At 39.4% G+C, this 22,112-nt stretch overlaps 1 pseudogene; it reads right to left on the bottom strand.

Moving 5' to 3' along the window:
• Nucleotides 1–283: 283 nt before the first annotated feature.
• Nucleotides 284–22,112, bottom strand: part of LOC145864372 (uncharacterized) — a 62,292-nt pseudogene continuing 40,463 nt past the window's right edge.

Genomic DNA, 22,112 nt, shown 5'->3' with positions numbered 1-22,112 from the left:
TTGTACTTTTGTACTTATACTTATGCAACGACTATATTTTAGTTATTACATTTTTATATATTTTTTTACTTTGACATAGTATTTTGTGTATATTGTTGACAAAAAAAAAAAATACAAATTAATTTTAATCCCACTTTGTAACACAATAAAATTTGAAGAAATCCAAGGGGTCTGAATAGCAAAAAGCACTGCATCTATTTTTAACTAAACAGAAGTGCCCGTACAAATCACAAGACAATGTCTTTTTAACAAGTCAGCATAGATAGTCTATTTACCAGTGACCTTATCCTATTTCTTCTTCTTCTTCTCCATCTTCTTCTTCTTCTCTGTCTTCTTCTTCCTCTCCGTCTTCTTCTCCGTCTTCTTCTTCCTCTCCGTCTTCTTCTCAGTCTTCCTCTCCGTCTTCTTCGTCTTCTCCGTCTTCTTCTCCTCCGTCTTCTCCGTCTTCTTCTCCGTCTTCTTCGTCTTCTTCGTCTTCTTCTCCGTATTCTTCTTCTCCGTCTTCCTCTCCGTCTTCTTCTCCGTCTTCTTCCTCTCCGTCTTCTTCTCCGTCTTCTTCTTCTTCTCCATCTTCTTCCTCTCCATCTTCTTCTTCTCCGTCTTCTTCTCCGTCTTCTCTCCGTCTTCTTCTTCTCCGTCTTCCTCTCCGTCTTCTTCTCCGTCTTCCTCTCCGTCTTCTCCGTCTTCTTCTTCCTCTCCGTCTTCTTCTTCCTCTCCGTCTTCTTCTCCGTCTTCTTCTCCAGCTTCTTCTTCTCCGTCTCCGTCTTCTTCTCCGTCTTCTTCTCCATCTTCTTCTTCTTCTCCATCTTCTTCTCTGTCTTCTTCTCCATCTTCTTCTTCTCCGTCGTCTTCTCCGTCTTCTTCTTCTTCTCCGTCTTCTTCTTCTTCTCCGTTTTTTTCTTCTTCTTCTTCTCCGTCTTCTTCTTCTCCTTCTTCTCTGTCTTCTTCTTCTCCATCTTCTTCTTCTTCTCCATCTTCTTCTTCTTCTCCGTCTTCGTCTTCTTCTCCATCTTCTTCTTCTTCTCCATCCTCTTCTTCTTCTCCGTCTTCCTCTCCATCTTCTTCTTCCTCTCCATCTTCTTCTTCCTCTCCATCTTCTTCTTCTTCTCCGTCTTCTTCTTCTTCTCCGTCTTCTTTTCCGTCTTCTTCTTCTCCGTCTTCTTCTTCCTCTCCGTCTTCTTCTTCTTCTCCGTCTTCTTCTCCGTCTTCTTCTTCTTCTCCGTTTTCTTCTTCTTCTCCATCTTCGTCTTCTTCTTCCTCTCTGTCTTCTTCTTCTCCATCTTCTTCTTCTTCTCCGTCTTCTTCTCCATCTTCTTCTTCTTCTCCGTCTCCGTCTTCTTCTTCTTCTCCGTCTTCTTCTCCGTCTCCGTCTTCTTCTCCGTTTTCTTCTTCTCCGTCTTCTTCTTCTTCTTCTTCTTCTTCTCCATCTTCTTCTTCTTCTCCATCTTCTTCTCCGTCTTCTTCTCCGTCTTCTTCTCCGTCTTCGTCTCCGTCTTCTTCTCCGTTTTCTTCTTCTCCGTCTTCTTCTCCTTCTTCTTCTTCTCCGTCTTCTTCTTCCTCTCCGTCTTCTTCTTCTTCTCCGTCTTCTTCTCCGTCTTCTTCTTCTTCTCCGTTTTCTTCTTCTTCTCCATCTTCGTCTTCTTCTTCCTCTCTGTCTTCTTCTTCTCCATCTTCTTCTTCTTCTCCGTCTTCTTCTCCGTCTCCGTCTTCTTCTTCTTCTCCGTCTTCTTCTTCTTCTCCATCTTCGTCTTCTTCTTCCTCTCTGTCTTCTTCTTCTCCATCTTCTTCTTCTTCTCCGTCTTCTTCTCCATCTTCTTCTTCTTCTCCGTCTTCTTCTCCGTCTTCGTCTCCGTCTTCTTCTCCGTTTTCTTCTTCTCCGTCTTCTTCTCCTTCTTCTTCTTCTCCGTCTTCTTCTTCTCCGTCTCCGTCTTCTTCTCCGTCTTCTTCTCCATCTTCTTCTTCTTCTCCGTCTTCTTCTCCATCTTCTTCTACTCCGTCTTCTTCTTCTTCTCCGTCTTCTTCTTCTTCTCCGTCTTCTTCTTCTTCTTCTCCGTCTTCTTCTTCTTCTCCGTCTTCTTCTTCTTCTTCTCCGTCTTCCTGAAAGAGAATGGTTTAGCCTATTAAATTCTAATTAGCCTGGCCTATACTTCCCCCTGCTCCTCGAGAGAAACGCAGTGAGATTTGAAAAATGATGAATAACAAAAGAGATGAAAAATAAACAAACCTTGACAGAGAAGAGAATTAAAATTGATGTGAGGAAAATGAAAGTGCAAATTTTAAACTGAGCATTTCATTTATGGAAATCTCTCAAGGCTCAGCGTGTTCCTCCTTCTAAAAGGCCGTGGTGTCTTGTGAATCTTTCTGGCAGCTGGCTGGGTTAAATCATTGGGGCTGCGTCTGAAATTGCACCATATTCCCTATGTAGAGCATTACTTTCGATAGTCAAAAGTAGTGAACTAATCAGGGAATAGGGTGCCATATTGGACGCACATTGGGTTTATAATATATCAGAGAGACAGAACTAGGCATAACTGAGAGAACAGAATAGGTCTTTTACTGATGTAATGGATGACAAGTCTCATGTTTTAATGTTTTATAGAACATAAGCTTGCAAGACGAAGAAGATTGTAACATGATGGCATGATGCAATCAGGTCATAAATCTGGTGAACACTAGTTGCATTCCAAATGGTACCCTACTTCCTATATAGTAGACTACTTTTGACCATAGGTCTCTGGAATAGGGTGCTATTTAGGACTCAGTTACTGTCAGTGCATATAAATTATTCCTCACAAGTAACTCTTACAATGTTCATTCATTATTTAACATGATTTAATGTAGCTATCACAAAGGAATAATTAATTAAAGATATTAAACGGGATCTTAAGGACTTACAAATTATAATAACTGCAGGACGTAACATATCATATGAAATGGATGACGTTGTACACAATTGTGCACAATTTACGGGGAGCCATTTTGGGTCATGAGCACTACTTTCACAAAATTACAGGCTGAAATGATAGAAAACATTTATAACGCACTTATAAAACAGAACTACTTATGTGTGTTTATGAGGCTATGATGATATTAACAGACCCTGTTATAAAGCTAATTGCTCATAGTAAGGGGTAAATATTTCACCATTATGTCTATTGATTAAGTTCTTATCAATGTATGTTAATTAATGTAGCTTTGATTCAATCAGATCTGCTTTAGCCAACTACGGCATAGCAGTTGTTTTGATTGTGTCAGAGGTGGAACTGCTGTTAAAGCTGTCAAATCCCCAATTGGCTCTAGACATTATACCTAAAGTGGACATTGCCATTGGCTGTATGCCGTCTCATTAACAAGTTCAAACACTGGAATGTGAAATGTTTTCACAGCTGTCGTGGAAGAGAGAATGGGACCAAGGCGCAGCGGGTTGCGTGCTCAACATCTTTATTATAAAAATGAGAACACCACGAAAAAACAATAAACAAACTAACGACAGGAACAGAGTAGCAGGCTCAACAAAAGCAGTGCTAACAAATAACTACCCACAAGTGACAAACAAAACACTTATAGGACTCCCAATCAGAGACAACTAGAAACACCTGCCTCCAAAAACTAACCTAGAACATACCCATAGAAATACAAACATAAACCAGTGACCAACAAACCCCGTAATACATAAATCAACTACCCTCTGCAACATCCTGACCAAACTACAATAACAAAATATCCTCTATACTGGTTAGGATGTGACAAATGTGATCTACACCTCGATCTAGACCTTATTGTAAAGTGTAACCATTTAATCTTTCCATTAGCCTATTATCTGGTTGTCTTTCAAATAGACCAATCCTGTGGAAAAGCATCTTCAGCTAGTAATAAAGCATTCCCACTAGGCACAGACGTCAATTCATTGAAATGACGTGGAAACAAATTTGATTCAACCAGTGTTTTCCCAGTGGGTAGTGACTAGTTTCTGTTTGCTGAACCCTCAACCCAGCAGTCAGGACACCCATCTGTCAGTCTGCCTCGCTCCCCCTGATTTCCATCAACAACTCCTTTCAATTGCTGAAACTATTTCTCCGAGCTGACTTCTATGTTGGCTTTCAATCTACTGTGAAAATTGAAGCTCAGATGTCCCTTCCCCCAGTGTGTGGATGTGTGTGTGTGGTCTGCTTCTGTGAGAATGAAAAGACATGAGTTGAATCCACAATCAGGGCTGAACTTACACAACCTAACAATGTGAATGTCATTCCTGTGCTGCAGCAAATTGTGTATTTCTTTCTCTCCTGGCTCGAGGATGTATTCCTCATAATTAACAAACATGAAACGCACCACCACTCTCTCTGAGGTCAAGCAGCACAATTTACTAACTAATTCATCGGTCAGAAATGATATACGTTCTATATTATAATTTGTAATTGGATATGGAGGAGATGTTTCACATGTCCCCATTGGTGATACAGTAGGAAATAACTCCTTCATTTTGCAGTTATTTGAATGCCTTTATCTATACAGTATAAAGGGGAGGGGATCCTACAACACAAGCGTTTTCAGTGTGAAGGTGTAGTCAGAAAATGGGAGGAGATGGGAAATAAAGGAATGGAAATAAGACGGTAAAATAAATGCAGTTAATCTTGTTGTGCCAATGGTGTCTGAGGACTGCCATTCTCAAAGGTTGTGTCAGAATTTCAGACATAGCTAAGTGAAGGAAATGTGTTGTAATGGAATATATCTGCTGGGAGGTTGAGAGGTTTGGTTTGTAAACCTGGCAGCATCTAGAATTCATTATGTTAGTTCATGAAAGGGATTCAACCCAAGGTCAACAGAACACTAGCGGACACAAAACAAACAGTACTGTCCTCTACACTCTTAGAAAAAAAGGTGCTGGACAGGGGCGCACCCATGGGTGGGACTGGACCATCCACTTGGGAGCCAGGCCCACTCACTGGGGAGCCAGGACCAGCCAATTAAAATGAGCTTTATTACAGCTAGAGACCAGCTGTCCAGTTGGCTGGTCTCAGACGATCCTGCAGGTGAAGAAGCCGGATGTGGAGGTCCTGGGCTGGCACGCTTACACGTGGTCTGCGGTTGCGAGGCCGGTTGGACATACTGTCAAATTCTCTAAAACAACGTTGGAGGAGGCTTATGGTAGAGACATTAAATTATCTGGCAACAGCTCTGGTGGACATTCCTGCAGTCAGCATGCTAATTGCACACTCCCTCAAAACGTGAGACATCTGTGGCATTGTGTTGTGTAACAAAACTGCACATTTTAGAGTGTCCTTTTGTCCCCAGCACAAGGTGCACCTGTGTAATGATCATGCTGTTTAATCAGCCTCTTGATATGCAACACATGTCAGGTGGATGGATTATCTTGGCAAAGGAGAAAATGCTCACTTACAGGGATATAAACAAAACATTTCAGCAAAATACAATTTCCCCTACGCACAGAAAGCTATGGGATCTTTTATTTCAGCTCATGAAATATGGGACCAACACTTTACATGTTGCATTTATAATTTTGTTCAGTATAAATACAGGTATGCCACAGTTTAACAGCACCTGCTCTAAAATTCACTCTCTAAATAATTCAAAACAACAACATAGCCTACTTCGAAACAACACTGTTAACTCAAGAACATCTAAATGCATGTCCCCGTGAAACTGATTGAGATCAAATGGTTGGCAGGCTGCATGGATGTTTCATGGTAAAACTTGAAGAATTATCATTAATGATCAGTGAGAAATGAGAAGGGAGGGTGACCACAAACGTGTGCGTGAAGGTAAAGAAACACATGAGCAGAACGTGGGGCGGGATGGGGGCATTTACGTCCGGTTCCGCAGCCTCGACTTTGAAAAAGAAGCTTGAAAATCTCAAGTTTAGAAGAAAACAAACTAAAACTGAACATAATTCATTATGGGTTTTATTTGATTTTAGTTCGTTTTGGTGTGTCAAAGATAATAGTTTTAGTTTTTAAAACAGGTTTGTTAACAATTTTATTTCCGTTTGCGAAATCGATGAGTTTTTGTTTGAGTTTTCGTTTACTATAATAACCCTGATCTGCAACCAACCACAGGCATTAAGGAATGCACTTGGCATCCCCCTCTCCCAATTCTTCATTTCAGCAGTAAATAGAATATTCAGTCCCCAGCCAGCCAATGGAGCAGCGTGATGGAAGCAGCATGGTGGTTCAATCTGGAACTTGACTGGATTATCTGTCACATTGTTTGTCAAGAGTTCTGATAACTAATGAGATTTCATCAGGCAGGGTGTTAAAGGGAGGGTAGACAGAAGGGTAGACCGACTACTGGAGAAGGAGACTGGACAGCTGTGGTGGGAGTGATGTGGGGGCGGGAGCAGAGACAGAGCAGAGAGAGAGCAGAGACAGAGTAGAGCAGAGAAACAGCTGCCTTGTTAACAAAATAAAACATTACTTAGAAGAGGAAATTAAATGAAAGCTTTGAATGATTGTTTTTCTCTGACTGTCTTATCCACTACTGCCTGGGGTTGGTGTTTCTCAGCCTGATTGAGAAATGGAAGATTAGAGTATATTACATTCCAGTACTACAGTAGTTTGAAAACCAGGGATGAATCTTGAAGATTTGGAAGTCTTAGAGCAGGGGTATTCAACTCTTACCCTATAAGGTCTGGTCCCTGATAAGAGGGGAACAGAGTTAAAATGCAGTGGAACTGGCTTCGAGGTCCAGAGTTGACTTTTAGGGCCCTAGAACCTTGCTTTTAGTCACAAACGTATCATTTGTGATGCAATCTATTAGACAGAAAAACTAATTCTCAGAATTTGCATACCCAGCAGACATTTTACGCCATAAAGAATTGAAGGCAGTCAATTCAGAAAGTTAAATGAAAATTCAATTTAGTAATTGAAAAAATAGGATTTATTTTCAATGACTTCCCAATAAAATGAAACGTAAAATCACTTCCTGAGTTGACTGCCTTCAATTGACTGCCTTCAAAGTCTTAGTTCTTCAGTAGTAAAATAGACTTGGAAAGGAATACCACCCAAAATGTTTTTTCAGGTAATAATGTAATTCCTGCCGTCAGTTTGAGCATCCTCCAACCTCTCCTCCTTATCTTCCTACTCACACTAAACACTCCAGTTCTTTTCTTCCTGAAAGTCACTTTACTTCGAAACTTCAAGATTTGCCAAGGTTACAGTCAAAGGATGACTGCTGAATTATCTATGGCACTGTGTACTGTATGTCTACCACACTTTAATCCAACCCCCTCATAGCAGTATTTGTCCCCTATATGGTTTGTCAATGACCGATCCTGTACTGGTATTTTGTCCCCTATATGTGACCGACCATCTTGATTAGGTCTTATGTTGCAACATTTGAAATGGTGTTTTTCACATTGGATAAAAGTAGAGACTCAGAGCTACAACATGGTATATCATACACTACAGTTGAGGAACAATAGGAAAGTAATTCTGCTTTGAAAGTTGATAAACTTGTAACCCCACTTTTGTGAAAATGGCCTTCAATGTTTTTTGGTACACCTACTGAAGAGCTCTTCTTTGTCTACAACCATTCAGCATAGTTCACACCCTCTTAAGCCTTAGACCCACCCATCTCTTTAAGGATTCACATGTGAGGCCATGTGGTAAACAGAGTAAGGTAGTGTAGTAAACAACCAAAGACTTCAAGACTAAAGTGGTGAAAGTAGTAGCAAAAAGTAGTAGTACAAATACACTTTATCTAGTCCATGGCCCATATCCTAATCTGACTTCGGAGCAGGTCATATTGTTTTTTACATTACCGTCTCTGGTAAACACACACTATATTTTACATTTAAATTTACGTCATTTAGCAGACGCTCTTATCCAGCGCGACTTACAAATTGGGTATATCAAATAACATCTACGTTTATTTGTCACATGCACATGATACAGAATGTGTAAATAGGACAGTGAAATGGTTACTTGCATATTTGCATAGTAGCTATATCAAAACTAGAATGTGTCCAGATAAAAATATTGTACAAATATTTCATAGTTATTAGATGATGCTTTCACACTTGTCTAAATTGATGGGTCATGTGAAGTAAATGCTATAACCAGTCCCAGCCACATCTAGCTAAGTCAATGGGTCACTATTGTCTAGACATGTACACATGTTCATGAAATATAATAGATGGCTGTAATTACCCCCAGACACATCTGGCTAACTTGATGGGTCATGTAATCATCTGGCAAAGTGGAGCCTGATGTTTAGACATGTAGCTAGTTAGCTAAACAATGAACCATAATCCCAATACAAACAGATTGTCATAGATAGCCACCATGCAGGAAATGTTGTAGTGTAAATTGCAGTTAGCTAAAGCTAACCAACTATGTTCAATATTAGCTAGCGAGCTAACATTAGGCTATAACTAGCAATGCAAATGGATTTCTGAGATACTTATAATATGACTGCACAGATCATACACGTAACGTTAGCTAATGAGCCAGCAAGCTAATGTTCACTAGCTTGCTAACAGTACGCTTTAACCTGCAATGAAAATGACTTTCTGACAAAATTATAAACGTATCATATCTGAAAATGTAGCTAGACTCTTACCCGTATACATGGATGAACACTTCACGGCAGACTAGAAACTCTTTAACTCCATTTTGTTTGTACAACTTATTTGGCCCGCGTTGTGTCAAGTCACTATGGTTCACACTGACCTTGTGCAGAAAGTAGTCTATCACAACTTTTCCCACTGATCTTTGGTGATAGCGCCTGCTAAATTCAGGGCAGCAATGTTGTTGAGGGCAGTTGCAAACCTTTTGCAGTTCTCCATGGCTAACGTATCTTTTTTCTTCAAATCCACGGTAGCAAGGAATATCTACACATACTGAGCAGGTCACGTTATAGACAGAAGCATGCTACATGGCAGACCAATCCGAACTCATCTCTTGGCATGTCCAGCCCATCCATTATCTCATTCAATCATGGCTAGCGGGAAGGTTCCTGTCTTTTTCTGTGGTTAAACCAACTAGGCTCATAATTTAACAGTTATATTCATATTTACAGATGGCATACAAGTTTATTATTAAGGCACATGAATGTTCACATGTTCCAGAAGGAATTTCTGCAAAAAAAATGAATTTAGATTTTTTTGAAAGTCTCTCCTGGGAGGAAGTGACGTGCGACATTTGCCTAGCTTCCTGAAACGGGTCACATACAGTATTTCAATGGCCTCCTATTTGTCCCATTATGTCCTCGGCAGGCATCTCCTGTCCAGTCCTGTTCATAACAGTGTTACAAAAGGACATATCAGCATTACACTCAGAGAAATCAGAGCAGATAAAATTAGGCTGCCCAGCCCACATGCAGTAAAGGTCAGAGTAGACATGTGATCTGTATGGATAATGTGATGTACATGAATCCAGACCTTTATTATAGGTGACGAGAGAACTAGAGAGGTTAACAAACGGTAGAAGGTTATTACTGGGAGAACATGTTATTAACACCAGACAAACTCTGTTCTAAAGCACATATCTCTCTGTTGCTATTTTTTGTTGTTGTGACAACTCCCTGTGGACCTCAACATGAAACAGGGTTTATTTTGAGACTATACCTGGAAATCCAAGACCTATGGCAACAGTACTAGGTCTGGGGAAACTGTGGGATTCTCTTGGCCACTTCGAAAGGGGAGAAAATAAATCTGGGGAGGCTGCTCTTCAGACAGACAACTCTCCCAACCAATAACAAGTTTGGGTATGGGGGGGCTTAAAATACAAGAGGGAATTGTGATCTTGAAAAAGAATCCCCTTGGAAACATGACAGAGAAGGATGAATGCGGACGAAGAAAGCTGGGCGAATTATAGCCACAGTCAGCTTATAACGCTAACATTAGCTGTCATTGCTCATTCAAAAAATACATTCATTGACAATATCCATTTAGCTGTGTCCGGTGAGGTTGTTCAGGCCAGGACACAAATGGATAAGGCCCTGGACGGATTTCCTGCACATCCATTTGTGGTTAACCCAAACGACATGTATGCTGAAACATTGTTAATGCGGGAGGGAACCCTTCTGCCAAAGGAGACTAGCCTATACCCTCTCTTCTTCAGAGGCAGTTTGTTTTAGCATCGCGATAGGGAACAGTTCTTGTTGAAAGCAAGCAAACAAACAAACTCAGTTACAGAGAAATGGACGAGGAACAAGTCACTGTGGAAATATAGGTCACACATGATCATTTGGCATATTATTAATATTATAATAATTATAATATTATTATATTATGTTTTTCTCGATTGTGCGAGAATGAATAATTAATCAAGGTTATTGAAAAATTGGTAGAGGACTCCTACTAATAAGGGGCAGAGCATATATACTGGGGTATATGGGATATAAGAGAGGTATAAAATGCGATAGCCGGATCCGGGGTCTGGGCGGGGGCTACGACCGGAGCCACCACCGACACTAATCACCCCCCCATCCTCCCCATTTGGTTTCAGGTTTTGCGGCCGGAGTCCGCACCTTTGGGGGGGGTACTGTGTCCCGTGTGGCTCAGTTGGTAGAGCATGGTGTTTGCAACGCCAGGGTTGTGGGTTCGATTCCCACGGGGGACCAGTACGGAACAAAAAATGTATGAAATGTATGCATTCACTACTGTAAGTCGCTCTGGATAAGAGCTTCTGCTAAATGACTTAAATGTAAATGTACTGTCACGCCCTGACCATAGAGAGCCCTTGGTTCTCTATGGTGTAGTAGGTCAGGGGGTGATCTAGTATGTTTATTTTTATGTTGGTGCTAATATGGTTCCCAATTAGAGGCAGCTGTTTATCGTTGCCTCTGATTGGGGATCATATTTGGGTAGTTATTTCCCCACCTGATTTTTGTGGGATATTGATTGATTGCTAGTGTGTTTGGGCACTACGTCCTCACGGTCTTTGTAAGTTTTGTTATTTTGTTTTGTTCGTTTCACTTAAATAAATATGTGGAACTATACTCACGCTGCGCTTTGGTCCGCTCATTTCCAAGAACGTGACAGCGGTGTATATACTGGGGTATATGGGATGTTGTTGGCCAATAACCTAAGGGGAAAGATGGGGAGATTGCAGAGTAGCAAGAGAGGAGGGAAAGGGGGAAATTTACAATTCCAGAGTTAAGCAGAAAAGTAGATCAACCACTGGGCTCTGTCTATGCTGCTATGGTGACCGCAATATACAGCTATAGTAGTCGGCAACTGCAACCGCAGGCACAGTGCATGTACAGATTGTACCGCAGCGCAGCTCATCTGCCATAGCTATGAATCTCATCTGCAGGTATTTACAGTACCAGCAGCAGATTATGTAGTGGATTTGTGACCAGAGGGCCTGCCTTCCAGCGTGTGGCTAAGACTCTTTGCTATCTTCAGGTATCCTGGTATAAATACACCCCCCCCCCGGAGAAAATGGAGACCTTTATGCAGTATGCTTAAAACAGACAGGAAGCAGTAGTATTTCAATCCCTACTCAGGTGAGTCAAATTTAGGAATTGAAAAACTGTAACTGTATGATAATTGACTCGAGAGGACAGAATCAATGTTATTTACATAATATGGAGAGAAACCTTAGAATGATACAATTAGTGGAATTGTCCTCTACTACCTGATATATGTTCGATTGCATACATTGCATCACATATTCACAACCCAAGGAAGCACTTTAAGATGACATTGGGTGTAATATAAAAGTATAATGAACATCACTCTGAAGGTTTTACAATGGCCTTCCTTCCTCTTTAGTGTGTAATGGAGTTTTGATAAGACCATGAGACTCTTCCCCTGGGTTGGAGTCTCAGAGAGTTTCCCTGAGGTCCCCCCCAACCCACTGGGAAAGGAGGAAGAGAAGAGAGGGAGAATCAGCATGGGAATACACTCCCTAAACCCCCTGTGAACTTTCTCTCCCTCTCTCTCTCTCGCCCCCTCCCTCTGCAGATGTGGGTTATGATGAACAGAGTATCAGTGATCCAATTAACTAATGAGCACGTCCATGATAAAGACATCTGAGGAGGAAGTTCCCTGATTGGCTGTAAACCTTAACGTTCAGTGCATTGGACAGTCAGAGAGACCAGAGAATACATTCCATTACATTTTCACATGCACATAGCACAGGATTCTTCTATGTGTAATGTAAATGAGCCATTTACAGTACCTTCAGAAAGTATTTACACCCCTTGACCTTTTACACATTTTGTTGTTACAACCTGAATTTAAAATGTATAAAATGTTGTTGTTTTTAAATGTCATTGGCCTACACACAATACCCAATATTGTCAAAGTGGATTTATGTATTAAAAATGTAAAGATGAAATGTCTTGAGTCAATAAATATTCAACACCTTTGTTATGGCAAGCCTAAATAAGTTCTGGAGTAAAAATGTGCTTAACAAGTCAAATAATAAGTTGCATGGACTCTGTGTGGGGTACAGAGATGGCTATCTCATCTCTGTACCCCACACATACAATTGTCTGTAAGGTCCCTCAGTCAAGCAGTGGATTTCAAACACAGATTCAACCACAAAGACCAGGGAGGTTTTCCAATGTCTTGCAAAGAAGGGCACCTATTGGTAGAATAACAAAAGCAGACATTGAATATCCCTTTGAGCATGGTGAAGTTATTAATTACACTTTGGATGGTGTATCAACACACCCAGTGACCACAAAGATACAAGCGTCCTTATTAACTTGCCTGAGAGGAAGGAAAACACTCAGGGATTTCACCATGAGGCCAATGGTGTCTTTAAAACAGTTACAGAGTTTAATGGCTGTGATGGAAGAAAACAAAGGATGGATCAACAACGTTGTATTTACTTCACAATACTAACTTAATTGACAGAGTGAAAAGAAGGAAGCCTGTACAGAATAAAAATATTCCAAAACATGCATCCTGTTTGCAACAAGGCACTAAAGTAACTGTGACAAAGCAATTCACTTTTTGGTCTGAATACAAAATGTTATGCTTGGGGAAAATCCAATACAACATTTTAGTGAGTACCACTCCATATTTTCAAGCATAGTGGTGGCTGCATTATGTTATGGGTATGCTTGTAATCGTTACGGACTGGGGAGTTTTTCAGGATAAAAAGTAATAGAATGGTGCTAAGCACAGGCAAAATCTCCAAGTGTCTGGGAGATCACTTTTCAGCATTACAATAACCTAAAACACAAGCCAATTCTACACTGGAGTTGTTTACCAAGAAGACAATGAATGTTCATGAGTGGCTGAGTTACAGTTTTGACTTAAATTAGCTTGAAAATCTATGGCAAGACCTGAAAATTGTTTTCTAGCAATGACTAATTTGACAGAGCTTAACATTTGTTTTTTAAGAATAATGGGCACATATTGGACAATCCAAGTGTGCAAAGCCATTAGAGACATACCCAGGAAGACTTGCTGCCAAAGGTGATTCTATTCAGTGGTGGGAATACTTATGTAAATGAGATATTTATGTATTTAATAAAAAATAAAAAAATGGTAACATCATTTTGTCATTATGAGGTATTGTGTGGCGATGGGTGAGAAAAAAACTAATTTAATCCATTTTGAAGTCAGGCTGTAACGTATCTAATTGTGGAATAAGTCAAGGGGTATGAATACTTTCTGAAGGCACTGTACATGCAGAAAGACCATGTATTACTTCCCTTTCACCTACACATACTGTGGGGGAGGAATCAGAAAGATCACTACTGGTTGTTATCAGTAACACAATTCTCAGTGCAGGCTCAATTTCCCTGACAGCCATAACTTGTCTGTCCTTCACTTAAACAATGGAGAAAACCAGAACATTTTAGGCTAATGGAATTCTTTGCAGTTTGGTTGTCCAATGGGGCATCCTCACAGCTCAACTTGTGGGACCACTCAGTTCACTTACCCCAGGTGAACTGTGTAGTAATCAATAAAATCAGACGTACAGGCCAGAACGGGGGCTTCTTCAAGGATCATTTCTGGGTCCTCTTCTCTTTAACGTAAATATACCCGACCTTCCAGATATCTGTTCTGAAGCGAATATTCAAATGATCAAATATTATATCTGTGGTGATCAAGGAAAGGTTGAACAAAGTTAATGTAAACTAATTATGCAGAGTAAAAACAAGACACTTATCTTCAATTAAATAATGTACATTTTCATAAAGCACATATACAGTACATTGTCAAAACTGGTTCCACAGCCTTTTTTAGTTTACTCAACTATTCGGTCAAGGTGTTACTATAACTTAAACATTTTTGTTAGCCCAAACTTAGCTCCAACTTCAAAAAACATAGGCTAGTGACACCCACACATTAAAATAGTGCTTATAAAATGGTCTAAGTACATGTTTGACATACATGATTACGTTGTGCATGTTTAGTTATACAGTAATTATTATTCAACCTGTCCTCACCTGGGATTTGAACTCACAACCTCTTGGTTCATGACATTCTTAACTTCCTGCTACGCCACCATGTCTGTGTCAATGACTGATTTCACCTGTATTCCTAGACTTTGCACTTCAAAGTAAATTTCAGCTCTGTTAAATGAAATCTATTTTAGTTATCATAGTGATTCAGGACTAACTTTAAAACAGAAAACCCTAAAATAAGTCAATCAAACCAATGATGAGAACAGTCAGGTGAACTGATAACTGACACAGACATGGTGGTGTAGCAGGAAGCTCAGAATGCCGTGAACCTAGTGGTTGTGAGTTCACGTCCCAAATAACGACATGTTGAATAGAAATTACTATTATGAATTAACATGCACAATGTCATCAGCATGTGTCAAATATGCATGTTGAAAACATACATTAAAAACACTGCGTGTGGCTGTCCCAACCTCATTTTTGCCTACGTTTACTTGTTGTAAGTTCAGGTAACACTTAGACTGAAAAGTTGGTTTGACCGAAAGGTCGATGGTTTGAATCCCTGAACCGACTAGGTGAAAAATCGGTCGATGTGCCTTTTGAGCAATGCACTTAACCCTGGTTGCTGTGGATAAGAACATCTGTTTAAATGTTTGTCAAAACGATTTTGGAGGAGATAATACGGATCAAGTGTAATGGAGTAAATATTGATCTGGGTTTGCTTTTCCATCAATTACATGTCTGTCCCCTGTGAAAGCACGAGGATTAATGATTGTGTTTATTTACTCAGTAGTGCTGGGAGAGAAAGAGCTATTTTATTTAGCCAGGGAGGTAGAGTAATAATTATGACTGGGAGACACTTCTATAATAGGCCACTCTCTTCCAAACCCTTCCATTTCATTGCTGCTACTGACCTCACTAACTACGATGCAGATCATGTTTGTCGCAGTGTTGTCAAAGTGCTTTTCACATTCAGTAATACAAATTATTGAATTTGTGGGTGATTATGCAACTACGGGCACTTCTATGTCCTCGGGTCAATTTTGGGGATTTTATAAATAATAAAACAAATAGAAATATTTGTATGTTAAGTTCACACTGGAATCACCCCATACTTTTTTAAACACCTCTCTATCAAGTATTTTAGCTACTTTTCAGATGCATTTTATACCTCAATTTCGCTATTTTGCCCTTGTCCCTGACCCAGACTTAAGCTTCTACTATGTTTTTCTATGGGAAAACATTAATAATTACACATTATATGTTATGTACTACAGAAATAATCAATTAAATAAAATCTATATCAATATTTATTGTGAGTATGCCCTTTATATATATTTTTTTTATATATTGTTACCTGTCCTTTGGGAGTGGTGTCATTTCCACCACTGAGGACAAATTCCTCATTAATAACGTTTTTTTCAAAAGAATATTAATTTAGTTACAATGGAAACATATTGTGACACTGAAGCACATGGCTGCAGTGGACAGTTGTTCCAAATGTGATGTCCAGAAGTTGAAGAAAAATTGAGGTAAATATTGCTTGTGTAGAGAATATTTTAATTGTCAGTCATTTCCAAACAGGCTATCATTTCTTTAGTTTGTGGTAGAACTTTATATATATTTTTTTATATTTTATGTATTTAGTGTAAACGATATGCTAGCTGTAATACTAACCAAAGCATGCTAAGCAGTCTGTCAATTTTCTCCAGAAACTGTAGAAGTGTCATTTCCATCACAGTCATTTCCATCACAAACTTAAGTGTGGTGGAAATTATAGAAAGTGATGGAAATGGCACAAATCCATTATCTTATTCGTTTTTACTTTACTTCTTTTTTTACTTTAGGCTTATTTAATCATATTTAAATGAATTGAATCTAGAAAATGCTCCAAGGTGTGCACAAGTTGAAAACGAAGTAGTATTTGTCTTTATTTTTAGAAGATGCCACATAAAACAGCACAGAGGTCACAGACATAGAAACAAAATAAAAACTGATCCTATACCATACCAGGAACATCTGCAAAAAGACAGAGAGAGATACTGGAAGCAAAAAGACGGAGAGATACTGGAAGCAAAAAGACAGAGAGAGATACTGGAAGCAAAAACACAGGGAGAGATACTGGAAGTAAAAAGACAGGGAGAGATACTGGAAGCAAAAAGACAGGGAGAGATACTGGAAGCAAAAAGACAGGGAGAGATACTGGAAGCAAAAAGACAGGGAGAGATACTGGAAGCAAAAAGACAGGGAGAGATGCTGGAAGCAAAAAGAGAAGGGAGAAGTGATATCTATCTCTGAGCTTACAAAGACAGAACAAAGAAACAAGAGAAGGCAATGGAAGTGGAACCAACGGAATAGAAGACAGACTTTAAAGAGAACGGTTGCAATGGAGACCTACCTATCAGGCAACACACCACCTCAGTCACCAGATGACTTGCAGCCAGAACATGAGGCTAACTTACCTGCCCCTAACTTACCTGGCCTTGACGTACACCCTGATACCCCTTCCTCATCGTCTGCAAGAGGAATGAGAAGTCAAATACTTGCTGGAAGGAAAAAGGTTGGAAGAGGTCGCTCAAAAGCATACATAGATCTTAGTATGACAAATGTCAAACTTGATATTGCTTTATGGAAAACTGAGAAATACAAAAAAAGGTATGATCGACTGATGAACAAAATGGAGAGACAAGATTCCCAAAGACAAAACAGCAAATGAAGGGAACTCCGAAGATCTTGAAGGATTTTATTGTTTCAAAATGCCATCATTGCAGAGTTAAAACAAAAATCTAAAAGAAATGTGCAGTGCCAAGGACAAACAAGTGGCTTCAAAAATGCTCAGAGGCAGCATCCTGAGAAAGTATGGCCTGGTCAAAGCCGCAAACAGAGAATTTTGCTTTTCAGCAAAAGCAATGAGGGCAAATGAAAACAGGCCATCAAGTCTTCAATACTCCAGGAAAAAGCAGTGTAAAATAATTAGCACAGCCACAGAAGAGAATCTCTAGATTCTATGAACATGATGACAAAAGTAGAGCAATAACAGGGGAAAATGACACACTAACGAGGAACAAGAAGAAAAAGCAGAAGTGCTTCTTGAATGGCACAATTCAGAACCTTGATCAGAAGTTTCAGAAATTCAAATTTCCTACTGTGAATTCTGCAAATTACGTCCTTTTTGGGTTGTCAAGCCAACGCTCAGGATAAGGACAAATGCCTCTGCAAAACCCACGCCAACCTCCAGTTCATGGAGTACAAACTACAGTATCACAAAGTGATCAGCTGCAGCAACATTGAGAAAGTTATTGAGTCTTTGTGCTGTGGGAACCTGAAGAAAGAGTGCATGTATAATAGAGAGTGCTCCCTTCGCCAAGCAAAAGACCTTAAAACATCTGACTTTGATGCTGGTGAGCAGACATGGTGGTTTGAGTGGAAAAACAAAGCTGAAGAGAGAGAGAAGAAAAACAAAGAGGGAAACATGGAGAAGTTCACTGTACATTTGACAGTAAAAGAAAAGGTGGACCAAGATGGAAAATTCAACTCATCTCAAAGCACCGTCCAGCCCATTGAAGATCTAAGTGAAGCATTGATTGGAAAGTGGTGTGTGGTGGAGTATGATCAGGACGTTTACCCTGGTATCGTGCAAGACGTTCACGCAGAGAGTGGTGCTCTTGTGAAAACCATGAGTCGCGTTGGTCCCAACCATTTTTTTTTTTTGGCCAATGAGAGACGACATCATATGGTACAGACCACAGCATGTGCTTGGACTAGTCCCTGAGCCCCATCCAGTGACCAAAAGGCACATGGAGCTGGATGCTTTGGTCTGGGAGGAACTTTGCTCTCTTTCTAAGCCTTAGATTCCGTTGGAAACCAATTATACAGTACATACAAAGCAGGGCATAAAATCATACATTAAATAAAACATGTGTAGCTCTAAATTAACTCTTCCCTCTATGTGCTAGAATTTCTATTTGTAGCATCTGTAACACACTGTTCTCAAGTGTTAGTTCCAGTGTTTTGGAATCTTACTTTGTCTTATATTAATGAAATGTTTAACAATGGTTGTTGTTCAAAATGTTGGCATTAAAATATTGTTTTCATATGTTTTTTTTTTTTACATAGATATCATTTCCACCACACCTTGTCATTTCCACCACACCTTGTCATTTCCATCACAACCCATATTTTTGAGGTAAATGAGTATATGATGTATAGTTTACATACATTTATTTGTTTAGATATGGAAATCATATGGTTGTTATCCTCTCTGGGCTAGGTGGGACGAATTCGTCCCACCTACGCAACAGCCAGTCTAATCCAGTGGCGCGATTTTCAAATGCCTTAGAAATGCTATTACTTCAATTTCTCAAACATATGACTATTTTACAGCTATTTAAAGACAATACTCTCGTTAATCTAACCACACTGTCCGATTTCAAAAAGGCTTTACAACGAAAGCAAAACATTAGATTATGTCAGCAGAGTACCCAGCCAGAAATAATCAGACACCCATTTTTCAAGCTAGCATATAATGTCACAAAAACCCAGAAGACAGCTAAATGCAGCACTAACCTTTGATGATCTTCATCAGATGACACACCTAGGTCATTATGTTATACAATACATGCATGTTTTGTTCAATCAAGTTCATATTTATATCAAAAACCAGCTTTTTACATTAGCATGTGACGTTCAGAACTAGCATACCCCCCGCAAACCTCCGGTGAATTTACTAAATTACTCACGATAAACGTTCACAAAAAACATAACAATTATTTTAAGAATTATAGATACAGAACTCCTCTATACACTCGATATGTCCGATTTTAAAATAGCTTTTCGGTGAAAGCACATTTTGCAATATTCTCAGTAGATAGCCCAGCCATCACGGCTAGCCATTTAGACACCGACCAAGTTTAGCCCTGACTAAAGTCAGATTTACTATTACAAAAGTTTGATTACCTTTGTTGTCTTCGTCAGAATGCACTCCCAGGACTTCTACTTCAATAACAAATGTTGGTTTGGTCCCAAATAATCCATCGTTATATCCGAATAGCGGCGTTTTGTTCGTGCGTTCCAGACACTATCCGAAATGGTAAATCAGGGTCGCGAGCATGGCGCAATTCGTGACAAAAAAAATCTAAATATTCCATTACCGTACTTTGAAGCATGTCAACCGCTGTTTAACATGTTGGGGATAGGGGGCAGTATTGACACGGCTGGATAAAAAATGTACCCGATTTAATCTGGTTACTACTCCTGCCCAGTAACTAGAATATGCATATAATTATTGGCTTTGGATAGAAAACACCCTAAAGTTTCTAAAACTGTTTGAATGGTGTCTGTGAGTATAACAGAACTCATATGGCAGGCAAAAACCTGAGAAGATTTCATGCAGGAAGTGGCCTGTCTGACAAGGTGTCGTAATCAAACTTTTGTAATAGTAAATCTGATATTGGTGAGTGCTAAACTTGCCGGGTGTCTAAATAGCTAGCCCATGATGGCTGGGCTATGTACTTAGAATATTGCAAAATGTGCTTTCACCAAAAAGCTATTTTAAAATCGGACATATCGAGTGCATAGAGGAGTTCTGTATCTATAATTCTTAAAATAATTGTTATGCTTTTTGTGAACGTTTATCGTGAGTAATTTAGTAAATTGTTAGTGAATTCGCCGGAAGTTTGCTAGTTCTGAACGTCACATGCTAATGTAAAAAGCTGGTTTTTGATATAAATATGAACTTGATTGAACAAAACATGCATGTATTGTATAACATAATGTCCTAGGGTTGTCATCTGATGAAGATCATCAAAGGTTAGTGCTGCATTTAGCTGTCTTCTGGGTTTTTGTGACATTATATGCTAGCTTGAAAAATGGGTGTCTGATTATTTCTGGCTGGGTACTCTGCTGACATAATCTAATGTTTTGCTTTCGTTGTAAAGCCTTTTTGAAATCGGACAGTGTGGTTAGATTAACGAGAGTCTTGTCTTTAAATAGCTGTAAAATAGTCATATGTTTGAGAAATTGAAGTAATAGGATTTTTAAGGTATTTGAAAATCGCGCCACTGGATTACACTGGCTGTTGCGTAGGTGGGACGAATTCGTCCCGCCTAGCCCAGAGAGGTTAAAATCCATTTTTATGCCATTTTTCTCGTAAAAAAGCGATAATATTCCAACCGGGAATCTCCTTTTAGGTAAACAGACAAAGGAAAAGAAAGCTTTCGGTCGACGCGGGCACGAGCCTGAGTCTCACAGTACTGTAACCAGCCACTACCCAAACGCGCTACTTTGTTTCAGCCAGAGCCTGCAAAGCCACGATTCAGCTTTTTGCCGCCTTCTGAGAGCCCATGTGAGTCGTCGGAAGTGTCACGTTATAGCAGAGATCCTTTGTAATGGATAGAGATGGCAAAGAAGTTCAAGAAATGGTCAGACAGGGTACTTCCTGTACAGAATCTTCTCAGGTTTTGACCTGCCATTTGAGTTCTGTTATACTCACAGACACCATTCAAACAGTTTTAGAAACTTTGGAGTGTTTTCTATCCAAAGCCAATAATTATATGCATATTGTAGTTACTGGGCAGGAGTAGTAACCAGATTAAATCGGGTACGTTTTTTATCCAGCCGTGTCAATACTGCCCCCTAGCCCTAACAGTTTTTTAACATAATCTCACAAAAAGGTTGGGTGGAAATATCTTATTTTTCATGATAAATAATTGTTTACAGCTGTCACCAAGGCAAGTTTATACATTCAGGCGTCGTGTTGAATTATTAATATTGGGAAAACCTTAAAAATCACTTAAAATAATATTCAATTCAAGTCCATGTACAAATGTATAAGAAATCCGTTTAAATCAATTGTATGATATTTCATTTTCAACTAAAATGGATGTTTAAAGATGGAAATGACATTTGTCTATGGCTGTCTGGGAAAAATGACAAAAATATATAAATTCCTGAATAGTATGATCGCAGCCATTATCAGATATAGTTTCTAGACAAATCAAAGACAAGTACAATACTGGTAAAATGGTGTTTGAATAAGTTTTAATTTCTGAAAGTTTGTACAGCCAAAGTGCCCGAAGTTGCATAATCACCCTTGTATGGAAAATTCTAAATTGTAAATATAGAAAATGTAACTCTCTCTCTTTCGTCTCTCTTTCGTCTCTCTTTCGTCTCTCTCTCTCTTTCATCTCTCTCTCTCTCTCTCTCTCTCTCTCTCTCTCTCTCTCTCTCTCTCTCTCTCTCTCTCTCTCTCTCAAAAAGGTGAGAACAGATCATCTACTTCCAGTTCATTTACTGCTCACTGCATAGAGATATAGGATTATGTAATGATCTGTGCTCAGTGTACATATGATTATTTACCTCACATACAGGATACGTACATATCGGTACTGTACATATGATTATTTACCTCACACACAGGATACGTACATATCGGTACTGTACATATGATTATTTACCTCACATACAGGATACGTACATATCGGTACTGTACATATGATTATTTACCTCACACACAGGATACGTACATATCGGTACTGTACATATGATTATTTACCTCACACACAGGATACGTACATATCGGTACTGTACATATGATTATTTACCTCACACACAGGATACGTACATATCGGTACTGTACATATGATTATTTACCTCACACACAGGATACGTACATATCGGTACTGTACATATGATTATTTACCTCACACACAGGATATGTACATATCGGTACTGTACATATGATTATTTACCTCACACACAGGATACGTACATATCGGTAC

The sequence above is a fragment of the Salmo salar genome, chromosome 27 (genome assembly GCF_965601325.2).
Source record: "Salmo salar chromosome 27, fSalSal1, whole genome shotgun sequence".
Taxonomy (NCBI): domain Eukaryota; kingdom Metazoa; phylum Chordata; class Actinopteri; order Salmoniformes; family Salmonidae; genus Salmo; species Salmo salar.
This window is presented reverse-complemented; position numbering and strand designations above follow the sequence as displayed.